Source organism: Aphidius gifuensis, linkage group LG4, assembly GCF_014905175.1.
Source record: "Aphidius gifuensis isolate YNYX2018 linkage group LG4, ASM1490517v1, whole genome shotgun sequence".
NCBI lineage: Eukaryota > Metazoa > Arthropoda > Insecta > Hymenoptera > Braconidae > Aphidius > Aphidius gifuensis.
This window is the reverse complement of record NC_057791.1, coordinates 19,583,883-19,595,645: the sequence shown is the minus strand read 5'-3', so window position 1 is coordinate 19,595,645 and position 11,763 is coordinate 19,583,883. Positions and strand designations below refer to the sequence as shown.

At 22.8% G+C, this 11,763-nt stretch overlaps 1 non-coding gene across 1 annotated transcript; it reads right to left on the bottom strand.

Moving 5' to 3' along the window:
• Positions 1 to 454: 454 nt before the first annotated feature.
• On the bottom strand, positions 455 to 526 carry Trnad-guc. The gene has a single exon. It is a non-coding gene; the product is annotated as a tRNA-Asp (tRNA).
• Positions 527 to 11,763: the final 11,237 nt, after the last annotated feature.

The following is an 11,763-nucleotide window of genomic DNA, read 5'->3' as shown; positions in this document are numbered from 1 at the left end:
TTTTGTAGATGATGAGAAGCTTGGTGGTGGTGTATATGGTGCGTATGTACACCACCACCTTTAGTGGATTAATACATCCTCCCATAAAGGATCCCAACATTGAGCTTGATGCTCGTGTCAAGACTTAAACTCACTTGACATAAGAGCATTTATTTAATCCATACATTTACGATGAGATTGATACTATATTATTTTATCATGCGACTAAAATTAACTAAAGATTTTTCATCATTTAAAGAACATGCTTGAAAATCAATTTTACTTAAATAATATATATTTTTATAAGCTATTTTAAAACTGCTCGAAAAATGTAATTGAAAATTAAATTTAATTATTCATAGAAATTTTAACAATTAATTTATACATCATTGACAAAATTAAAAAATTGATTATTATTTTATATAAATTTATTTATTTATATTTAAATTTGAATTTAAAAAATGCAAAAAATAAACTCTCCGGCCGGGACTTGAACCCGGGTCTCCCGCGTGACAGGCGGGGATACTGACCCCTATACTACCGAAGAGATGAATGCAAAAAGTCTTTTCGGTTATATCAAGCTAATGTCAGAATTATTTAATTGATTTAATGTATTATCTAGCCAATCAAGTAATTAAAAAAAAATGTCAAAGTAATTAATGTAATTTTTTTTTATTAAATTTTAATTTTTTACATCATTATCTCCATCTGTTCATTAAATATATAAATTTAAACTTTTTTTTTTTCTTTTTTTTATGTCCTTTTACAATCTAATGATCGTCGCCGGTTTTTCAATGGAAAAATATCCATTGTGATTTTGTCTTTTTGACAATATCGATATTCAATTCATTCATATATTTATTTACACTCATTATCTCCATTAACCAGTTAACGATGAGTCATTTAAATAAAAAAAAAAAATTCACTTCATCATTATCGATCTCATCTTTCAACAGCATCTCATTCTCTCTTTGCTAATTTGTCTCTTATTTTATTTCATTTTCTTTTTTTTTTCATAATCATTTGCGTCCTGTCATCATCTCCAACCCCACCCACATATTATTTTTTTTTTTTTATCACAATCCCATTGGGAAAAGTTGATAACAACTTTGTATGCATATTAAAAAAAATTAAAACAAATAAAAAATTTTAATTTTTACATTTAAATTTTCAACAAAACTCAAGGTTTTTTTTTTTATTCTCAATAATAAAAAAGTGTTAATTTTAAAATCCTATTGTTGAAATTATTTAATAAAAATTTTTTTTTTTATCAATTTAAATAATAATAGAAAAAAAAAAAATAAAATAGTTTTCATTCAAATGGATTGTCAACTCACAGAATAAATCCAACATTCTTCTGATTAAATTTAAAATAGAAAAAAAAAATAGTATTACGTTTCAAAGGCCATTAAATTATTGCTATTCTCTATTTGCTATAATTTTTCTTTTGTTTAAATAATCATTATTATTATTCTTTCATCATCAACGACAATATATGATTGTCCTCGCTTCATTGGAATTTACACTTTAACACCAAGACAAAACTAAACCTGTTAGAAGCTTTGAATATTTTTTATTTATTTTATTTCATCCTCTATCAAGTTACATGTTTTAAAATAAATAAAAAAATATATTATATTCTCGCTTTTATCTAAATTAAATGGGTAGATAAAAAATATAAAAAGTATCCCAAAAAAAAAAAAAAAAAGGATAAAAATAAAACTAGTCTTTAAGTATCCTAATATTTTATATCATCAAAGGCGTGAATTAAAAATTTGATAATACACATAATAAAATGATATCTTTGTAATGATTAATAAATGTGTATAAATTTGTAAATAAATATGTTAATATTTGGTAAAATAATATGCAAAATAACATCAACAAAAATATGATATGGATAAATTTTAAAAGCAGTACAGTTATATAATTATTATTATTTTTATTAGCTTTTGCATGTTGTGTGTTTGTGTGTATAAATATGTTCATTGCCTTGAGCTCATGAATGCATATTTTCTTGAGTTTAAATGTAACGGATTTACGTTTTAAATGGCCTTTAACATAGCCAACTGCATAATAGCTTGCTTGAGCTTTGGCCCATTGTCTAGAAGTGAGTAACATTGACAAAGATATACATGAGGACAGTCAACTTGAAAAGACCAAAATTATGATAAAGATAAATTTTTTTTTTTAAATAAAATTAACATACTATATTTACTTGTTTTTTTATATATTTTTTTGTTTATTCAACGTAGAAAATATATACGCATTTGTACTACTTTTATATTTTCAATTTATTTATCTTTTTATTTTTCTTTTATGAGGAAAAAAAATATATAATATTAGGTATCATTAATATTCAATTTTAATACAACTCTTTTTATTTGTCATAAAAGAAATTTTTTTTTTTTGTGTGCTCATGGTATGCATTGCATATATAGTATTATTATTTTTGTCCCATCAGGATACGGATGTTCAATGGTCGTGTGAAATCACGAGACTAGAATAAAGATGAATACTCGAGCATGTTCGGGGAAACGAAAATAAGCCATATGAATACGTGATAAATGTCTAGGTACAACTAGAATAACTTAAAAATGTCGAAATAATTTTTTTTATTTTTATTTTATTAGTTGAAAGATTTTTTATTTTTGTATTCATGTTGAAATGTATTATTTAAATATTTTCAAATTTGATATTCTTGCTTGATATTAAATTATATAAATTAAATTAACTATAAAATATTTAACTGCATATTTTTTAATTTAATTTAATTAATTTTTAAATATTAAATATATTACTTCTTAGTTTTTTTATTTATTGTGTTTTTTCTTTGGGCCATTTAAAATTTGATGAATTTTTAAAATTATTAAATGATTGTTTTTAAATATATGGGGCTTATAAATTTAATTGAAATTATTTAAACAAAGTTTTGGATAAATTTTTGATATATTATATTTAAATTTATTCTTGGTTATCAGCAGATGAATCTATGTCAAATATATATACGTGTAATTTTACTTTTTAATTCATCATTGAATAAATAAAAATATTAAACAATTTAAATATTCAATGCAAAATTTATAGTGTATAGAAAAAAAAAAAAAAATAATAAATGGACCATCATAATACAACTATCTTTTTCCATCTCGCTTTTGAATGTTGGCCATAGCGCCTGAAGTCCCCGGCACGACTTTGCAAAACTTGTTATCGCAGTAACAAAGACACTAACTCACCGGAGTTTCCCAATTTCATTGCTCAAACTAGTTGCAAACGTGGATTCTAATGGTATGTATTTGTCGCCTGGGAACCCGTCACTATATCTCTGAAGGATATATAAATTTTATTACTATTTTTTAAAACAATAAACTACAAAAAAAAAAGCTCGAATCATATCAAAAATATAAATTATTAAAACTTCACAAAGTTTTTCTTTTTTATAAACCTTGTAAATTTTAAAAGCAAATTTTTTAAAATAATTTTAGTAGCTTTATATTTGAACTATATAAATACATGTAATTTTTATATATTTATTTTTATTTTGTTGAATAGTTATGGACTTTTGGAGTATTAAATAAATTTTGAAAATACATAATACTCTTGTGAATATTACAGAGAGTAAATGTTTCAAGAGGACATAATAAATAAAAAATAATAATATGTATTAAAAATTAAATTTAACAAAAAAGTTTGTTGACATATTGTTGAGTATAAAGGATATAACAATCCAGATGATGACCCTCATGGAAAATTACAAATTTTTATATTTCATGCGATACCTTTAAAGTTTAGTTATGAAACAAGTTACAATAAATGACTTTATAAACAATGGTATGTTGTATAAAAAATAAAAAACTTTGTGATTCATGTATTGAGGGTAAAAAGAAAAAAAAAATATATAAATGTTAAAAAGAGTTGTAAGAGAAAGAAGGTAGTAGAGAGTCAACTGACAACTAGCAATTCCCAGCACCTTCAATGGGTTGACTTTAAAAAATAGTTGAAAATAAAAATAATAATAATAATGAAATAAAAAAAAGTAAAAATTCAATGGAGAATGAACGGTACTTGAGTACATAACGAACGGTCAACTGTAAGAAACATGTTAAATCGTGAATCATGAACGACAAGAGAATCAGCGGTGACACTTTGAAAAATCATAAATGACAAGTCGTGGGGTCTCATCGTCGACATCATCACATTTATCTTATTGTCGTGAAATAAGTCACACTTGGTACGAGTGCCCAATTTAATATCAATATATAAATACCATATTAATCAATTTTAAATATATTACAATACTAATAAATTTAGTTTTTAAAATAATAATTCAATTCATTTGAAAAATAAAAATTGATCAATTAAAATTCCCTTATTTATTAGAAAAAAAAAAAATTGAATTAAACAGAAAAAATACTCTGTTTTTTTATATTATTGATAAATTTAAATTTTAAAAATATGTAAAATTACATTAAAATACTAAAAAAATATCAAATTTAATTTACTATTTTGATATGATTTAAAATATTATTAAAAAAACAATTTAATAATAATATTTTCATTAAAATTTTACAAGTAATTTTGAATTTTTTTTTGCAGCTGCCAAAGTGATAGATAATTCACTGAAAAAATTTTGCCAAGAACCATATAAATAAACTAAAAAAATCCATTGAATTTTTTTTCATAAAATTTATAAAAAATAGAATAAAAAAAATCTAATAATCTATTTAAATTATTTGTCTCAATGCAATAGGTAATTGACCTCAATTTTTCTTAGCTACATAGAACAATATATTTTTCATCATCATTTCTCAACTCAATAATGTAGGACAATTAAAAATGACATCAAGAAAAATAATTTAAAATAGAATATAGAAAATAAAACGACCATTTCAGGAATTTTTATAATGCAAAAAAAAAAAAATAATAATAACAATAATTGACCGCTCCCACGATAAGTATCTTTTTTATTATTTTTTTATTAACATTGTTTGTATTCTGTCTGCAAAGCCATGGTTGTTTAGCTCATCGTCTCATCGATTTCATACCATGACTCATCGTTGTCTCATTGTTGGTTAAATTTCCACAACATTCAAACAATTATTATTATCATCATTATAAAAAAATTATTATTTCGCATCCAAAATATATGTACACAAACCAATAAATTTGTAAAAAGTTTATTCATCCAAAAGATTTACGGTCATATTTATCGTTTTTCTATATACACACATGTACATTATGTACGAAAAAATTAAAAAATACATACGAGAGCATCACATTGAAATAAACTAAATGGATTTTTTTTATATTCATTTTTAAATAAATTGTTTTCTTTTGTTTGATTATTTATGCCAAACAAATTGCACGATGCTAAAACTGCAGTGCAGATTGCCAAGTTTTCCTTCAACCTCAACAATGAATGACCAAGCATTAGCATTTTTATCATCTTTATATATATTTTTATATATACTTTATTTTATTATTTAAAAATATTTATGAAATAAAAAAAGAAAGTTACGTTGTTGTCTTTTTTCTTTTTTTATCTTTTTTTTACTGTACAACTCACGCATCATGTATGATAATTTTTAAAACTTTAAAATATAAAATTCAATGTTTAAAATTATTTAAAATTTATTATTTAATTTATTTAAACAAATATGCAAGTGTCTTTTTTTTTTTTTAAATATAAATTAAACAGTTCATATATATTCATTGAAATAAAATATATAAAATAGTAATACATAAATAATCACTGTTGTTGATAATAAAAAATAATAAAAAATGATATATATTTTTCAAGCGCATAATCAATAACAAAAAGAAAATGAAAATATAAAAAAAAAAAACGAAATAAAGATAAAAGAAAATGAGAAAAAAAAAAATTCAAAGCTATATAAAAAATTTAGGTCATATCGATGAGCCAATTTTTGCTCATACCCCATTTCACCCCTTTTCAAAAAATCATGTATATTATGTTAGTCTACTTAAAATATAATAATAACACCGAAAAAAGGGAACCAATATTACGTTTAAAAAAAAAACTTCCCATAGTATTTTTTATATTGGGAATATATTTTAAAAATGATTATTAATTTATTTTTTTTTTTTTGTATTATCTTTTGTAAAAATAAAATTTTAACGAGCAACTGCAACTGCAGCAGCAGTACAATGTCATTAAATATTTTTTTAATTTAAAAAGATTTTATTTTTACTTGTCATTACATTGTATATACGTATTTAAATTATTTCTAAAAAGAATATTTAAAAAATCACAATAACAATATGAAAAAATCATGAAAAAAAAAAAAAAAGACGTAATACATTTTTGCATATAATAAAACTAGGATTACATCAGGATGTTATTTTTTTTTTTTTTTGAATTTTATCAAATATACTCTCTTAATATTGATATATTTATTTTCATATAAAAATCGATATTATGTTGAGTGTATTTGAGAAAAAAAGTGTTACGAATGTACGAGTGAAAATACACTGACAAAATGTTTGAAAATAGAATTCTCAGAGTATCGAATAACAATTTATTTTGAATTGGAATAGCCTAGGAAAAAATAAAGACACTGAAAATATATATAAATGACATGTGCACATGTAAAGCAATGTGTGCCTATCGATATATATAAAGTAACTACGAGAAAGAATAATAAAAGAAAAAAAAAAAAATATAACATACACAGTGCCCAAAAAGATGTTATCTTGTTGGTGGGATACATAATAAAAAGAAGAGCCAATGAAAGGTTGCCTTTTTCTCCCTTTTGTACTAAATATATATAATACAAAATCATCCCTCAAATATACCATCCCTCTCTACCACTTTGTACCAAACCAATAAAAACAACAATTGTTATTTGATCCAGTAAAAGCGATTAAATTTCTTTGACATTGTTGCTATTTTAAATTATCAATTCCACCTTTTCATACGTATCATTTTCATTTTTCAATTTATTATTTTTTTCCATATACTATTTATTATCGAAAATTTATCATTATTTTTTTATTTTAAAATTTTCTTTTTGCCAGCTGCATAAAATCGTCATTGATTTTTTTTTTTTCGATCAAAATATATATATTGCCAAGATTGTTTTTTATTTTTTAAATTTATAGAATTTATATATAGAATTGATGAAAGAATATTTTTTTTTTTTTTTAAATAAACTCTATTGTAAATTTAATTAAACTTTTGTCATTTGAAATGACTCATTTTTAATTATAAAAATAAAAGTTTATAATTTTTTAGTTAAAAATTTGTTTTGACCGAAAAAAAAATCAAGTTTAAAAATAAAAAATAAAGCTTCAGTGTTAAATAAACTTTTTTTGTTTGAAATATAATTTGTAGCTTGTTGATTATATATGGTATATGCATAGCAGGTGATGGTGTACTTGGTTGTTAAGTATTTAATATTTTTGTGCATTTAGGAACAAAAGTCGACTAAAGTTTCATTTCCGCGGTCCAACTACAAATGAAGAATACATAAAAAAATATATACTATGTATATATAAAGTAAAAAAAAAAATTGTAGAAAAAGGTTTTTGTCCTGTGTAAACATGGTACCTTTGATAGTTGGGTCTGTTAAAATAGTCTTTGTGGTTTTATGTACATAACCGGGGGCGCCTTGTCTCGCATATACACTAGTTTTTCTTATTCGAAAAATTATATTATTTTTTTTTCCCTTTTTTAAATTTATATAAGACGATGAAAATGTGAAAAAAAAATATATGTCTCAAAATTTTTAGACGTTAATGGAGAAGTGATGGAAAGTATAAAAGAATACATATTTAAACATCTGTCCTCTTAATAAAAAAAAAAAAAAAAAAATGTATAAAAAAGATTTGTGTTGCTAACATTTAAATAATTATTTAAAGAAATTCAATAAAATACATAAAATAAATAATTTAGAAAAATTTGCTTCTGTATGTATTTACTGATATTGAAATCGATGAGAATTTTAAATAAAAAAAAAAGAACAAGAATTCGTTCAAATAATAAATATCAAAGAAAGAAAAATAAATAAATAAATGTTTATTTGAATAGCAATCATCAATTTAATTCATCTCATTATTGACTGTAAAAAAAAGGACAGTTCTTTTCAGGCTCATTGACTTACTTGATTCTCTTATTCATCGAATATTAACGTTGTTTAAATAATAAAAAAAAAAAAAATAAACAGAGAGAGAGAATAAAGAATGAGCCAAAAAATTAACCACACCTGATGCAATTTATGATGAGTTGATGATAGCTAAGCAACGAGGTAACGTTGAATACCCTCATCCTCCTCCCACCTTGTTCAATAAAATATCTTATTACCTCGTGAATTGGCCCAAGCTTTAATAACCGAATATTCCAGCCAGACCGTAACGTCAAGGTGCGGAGTTTTTATTCCTGTCGTTTTTAAAAAAAAACAAACTTTTTTTTTTTTTTTTTACCTTTTTAAATTAGCTTTATCCTTTTGAAAGTAAATTTGACAGCCAAAAATGATTTTTTTTTTTTTTTTTCATCTATAAAATTTACAATTAACAAAAATTATATTTATCTATTTAATTATTAAATTTTTTTTTAAGAAAATATGACAGAATTACAGGTAAAAAAAAAAAGCTTTTGATTTTTTTCTTTTTAAATTAAAAAATTGAAAAAAATATTTGAAAAAAAAAAAAACTAAATTAATTTCACATATACTTTGACAGGTTTTTTTTTTTTTCTATTTCTATTTTCATTAAACATTTACAATTAAAAAAATAATAATAATAATTTATAAAATATATTTTCTATACACCCAACTGTGAGATAGAATTGAATATCAATTTTTCTTTAATTTTAATTGGATATTTTAAAAATATATTTTCAAGATCAATTGTATAGATTTAAAAACCAATCAAATACCAACATGATTTTTTAATAAATTCATGAAAAAACATTTAATGATTGATGCCTCAATCCTTTAAAGTTATCCACTCACTTATAACGACTCGTCACTTGACTAATATTTTTTTAAACACGTCAAAGTGTTTGGATGATTAATACTTTTTATTTGTTACTTAATTTTTTTTTTTTTTTAAATCCAACAAACCGCCAATTTAAGATTAATAAATAATAAATAAATAAATTGACACGATATATTTTCTAACGAGTATAAAATTTTACAATATATAAAAAAAATAACAAAAAATATATTTCAACTGCTAATTAATCAGAATGAGTTATGGATCTTCATGTCCATATATTAATTTACTACGTCTATTTTATTTATATTTTTTTAAACGAATTCTATCTGAGAATAAAATATTTATTTTAACATCAACCTTGAATTAAAAGAAACACAAGTTTCACAATAAAACATTGACATATAAAGACAAGATTCTTTTTCCGGTTTTTACAAATTTATCATATAAGGTATTACAAAGTTGTTCAAAAAAAAATAATGATATATATAAATTCTTATTCAGTTGTGGGTATAAATACATCAAATGATAACAAAAAAAAATTCATGAAAAAAAAGACATTATATAGAAAATAAATACTTCTGTTTCATCATGTTGGATTTTGATCAATTCTCAAGATCTATATATGTTTCAAGTTCAAGAAAACTCTTATACCAATGAGCATTATTATTTTTTACTTATACGATTTCTATCTAAAAGTATCACTGTACAATTTTTCATTATTATTATATATATCTTTTCAAAGTTTAAACTAGATTGTCGGACTTCCTTTAGAGTTTAGAACCATCACTGTTATTCAGCAATTTTCATCAGGATGTCGTCCTTCCCCTTGGGCTCCTCAAAAGTATAGAGAAAAAAAAAAAAAAACCCGCGCCAGACAACTCAAAATTTCCTGTCAGACGTAAAAAAAAATTTCCCCCTTGGACTGAATCATTTACGACATGTGGAAATCATGTTGGGGATTATAGCTATTTTCCATTTTATAATAAATGTCGCATGTTAGATTTTACTCAACACTTATAGTTATCTAATATTTACTAGATGTAAATCATGTTACAATTAATTATTGATAATATCAGCATGATTTTCTCTATAGTCATATATTATTAATATTCATAATGTCAATTGCTTTACTAGTTCAAGTATGTTTATCATAACTTAATCAGTTCATAGTCATATTGTCTGTATACATTTTTAACTTAATCAAGTCATTATTTTTATATTATATATAATTCTTATCGCAGTTGCATTTGTAGTTTCGTTTACATAGTTGTGCGTTAAAATAGACATGAAAATATTAATATCAGGTATAAAAGAACCGCAAAATCTATGAACAAAATGCCGAAACAGTTGCATATGTAGAACGACCAAGGTTCAAATATGGTATACCTGGTTGAAGAAACTAGAATGGAACCCAACCGTTAAAATTCATTTGTCTTCCATCGAGAGGGATGCTTTTATATTGCTATATATTTTTTTTATTCTTTTACTGCCCCTTTTTGTTATTTTACTTTTTTTTTTTTCAGGGAAATTTAAATTATGCCTTTGGGGTGTTTACTCTAGTCAAACGAACTATACAGAATTTTAGAAAAAAAAGCAAGCTTATTTACTGTTTGATGGGGGTGTGGTATCAAGTGATAATTGCTAATGTCTGTTGAAAAAAAAAAAAAAAAAAAGGTAAATTGTTGATAAAGGAAATTATTCACCACCTGTTTGATGTAATTTTTATTTATTTTATTTTTCAAACCAATGATTCTTATCGTCATTGCACATGACTGGTTTTAAGATGAATATTCAAGTTAATTTTAGTTGAAGAAAATTATTTATTTTTTTTCATTTTTAATTTACATTTTAATATGTATTTATTTTATCATCATTCTCTTTCAATTTAATCTGTGAGGATTGAATGATGAATGACATAACGAGATCGATTTATCAGAAGGTGATTCGGTGGTTACGGGAAGAGAAGAAGATCTACTACATAATATAACAAATGACCAAAGTCAAATAAAATAAAATAAAGAGTTGAAGAAATGAAAAAGAGAATAAAAAATATAAAAAGATAAATGTAACAAGAGAAACCAGTGGACGTTAACAATTTCGGTAGTTAAACGAACGCTTTTTTTTTTTTATATTTTTTATTTTTTCTAATTTAATTTTTTTTTTTTACTCTATTTCATGAGAAAGATTGTTAGTGTAGTTAAGTTGCAGTGTTGGCGATAACGAGGCGACGACCGGAAACTAAATATACACGTGTTTCTATTTATCTTTTATTTTCTCGAAAAAAAAACATATCAAATCACAAAGTGCCCTATTATAATTTAACTTTATCAATTGTTTTAAAAATAAATTTAATAATAAAATTAAAAAAAAATTTAATCGCTTGCTTGCACTGATAAGTAAATAAATAAATTATAATACTATTATCATTATAAAATACTCTCAATAATAATCAACCTGTCTAATTGAATTTTTTAATTATATAAAAATAAAAAAAAACAATTATAAAACTTGGAGAATTTATATTATTTTCTCTATATGGATAAAATTTAAAACAATAATTATCTGATGACTCAATATGCTTAAGTATACCCTAATTTATAAAAATCTTGTTAAAAAAAAATTTTAATATAAAAAAAAATAGATAGAAAAATTCAAACGCCTTTGAATTATGTTCAAATTTGACATATAAAAAAATACGAATCTTTCTAATGACCCGTATATAAAGAATTGAATAAAAAAAATATAAAAAAATTTATTACTCATCGTTTATAGTATATAATTATACACTACTGTTGATCATTATTCATTTTTTTATTTATTTTTTAA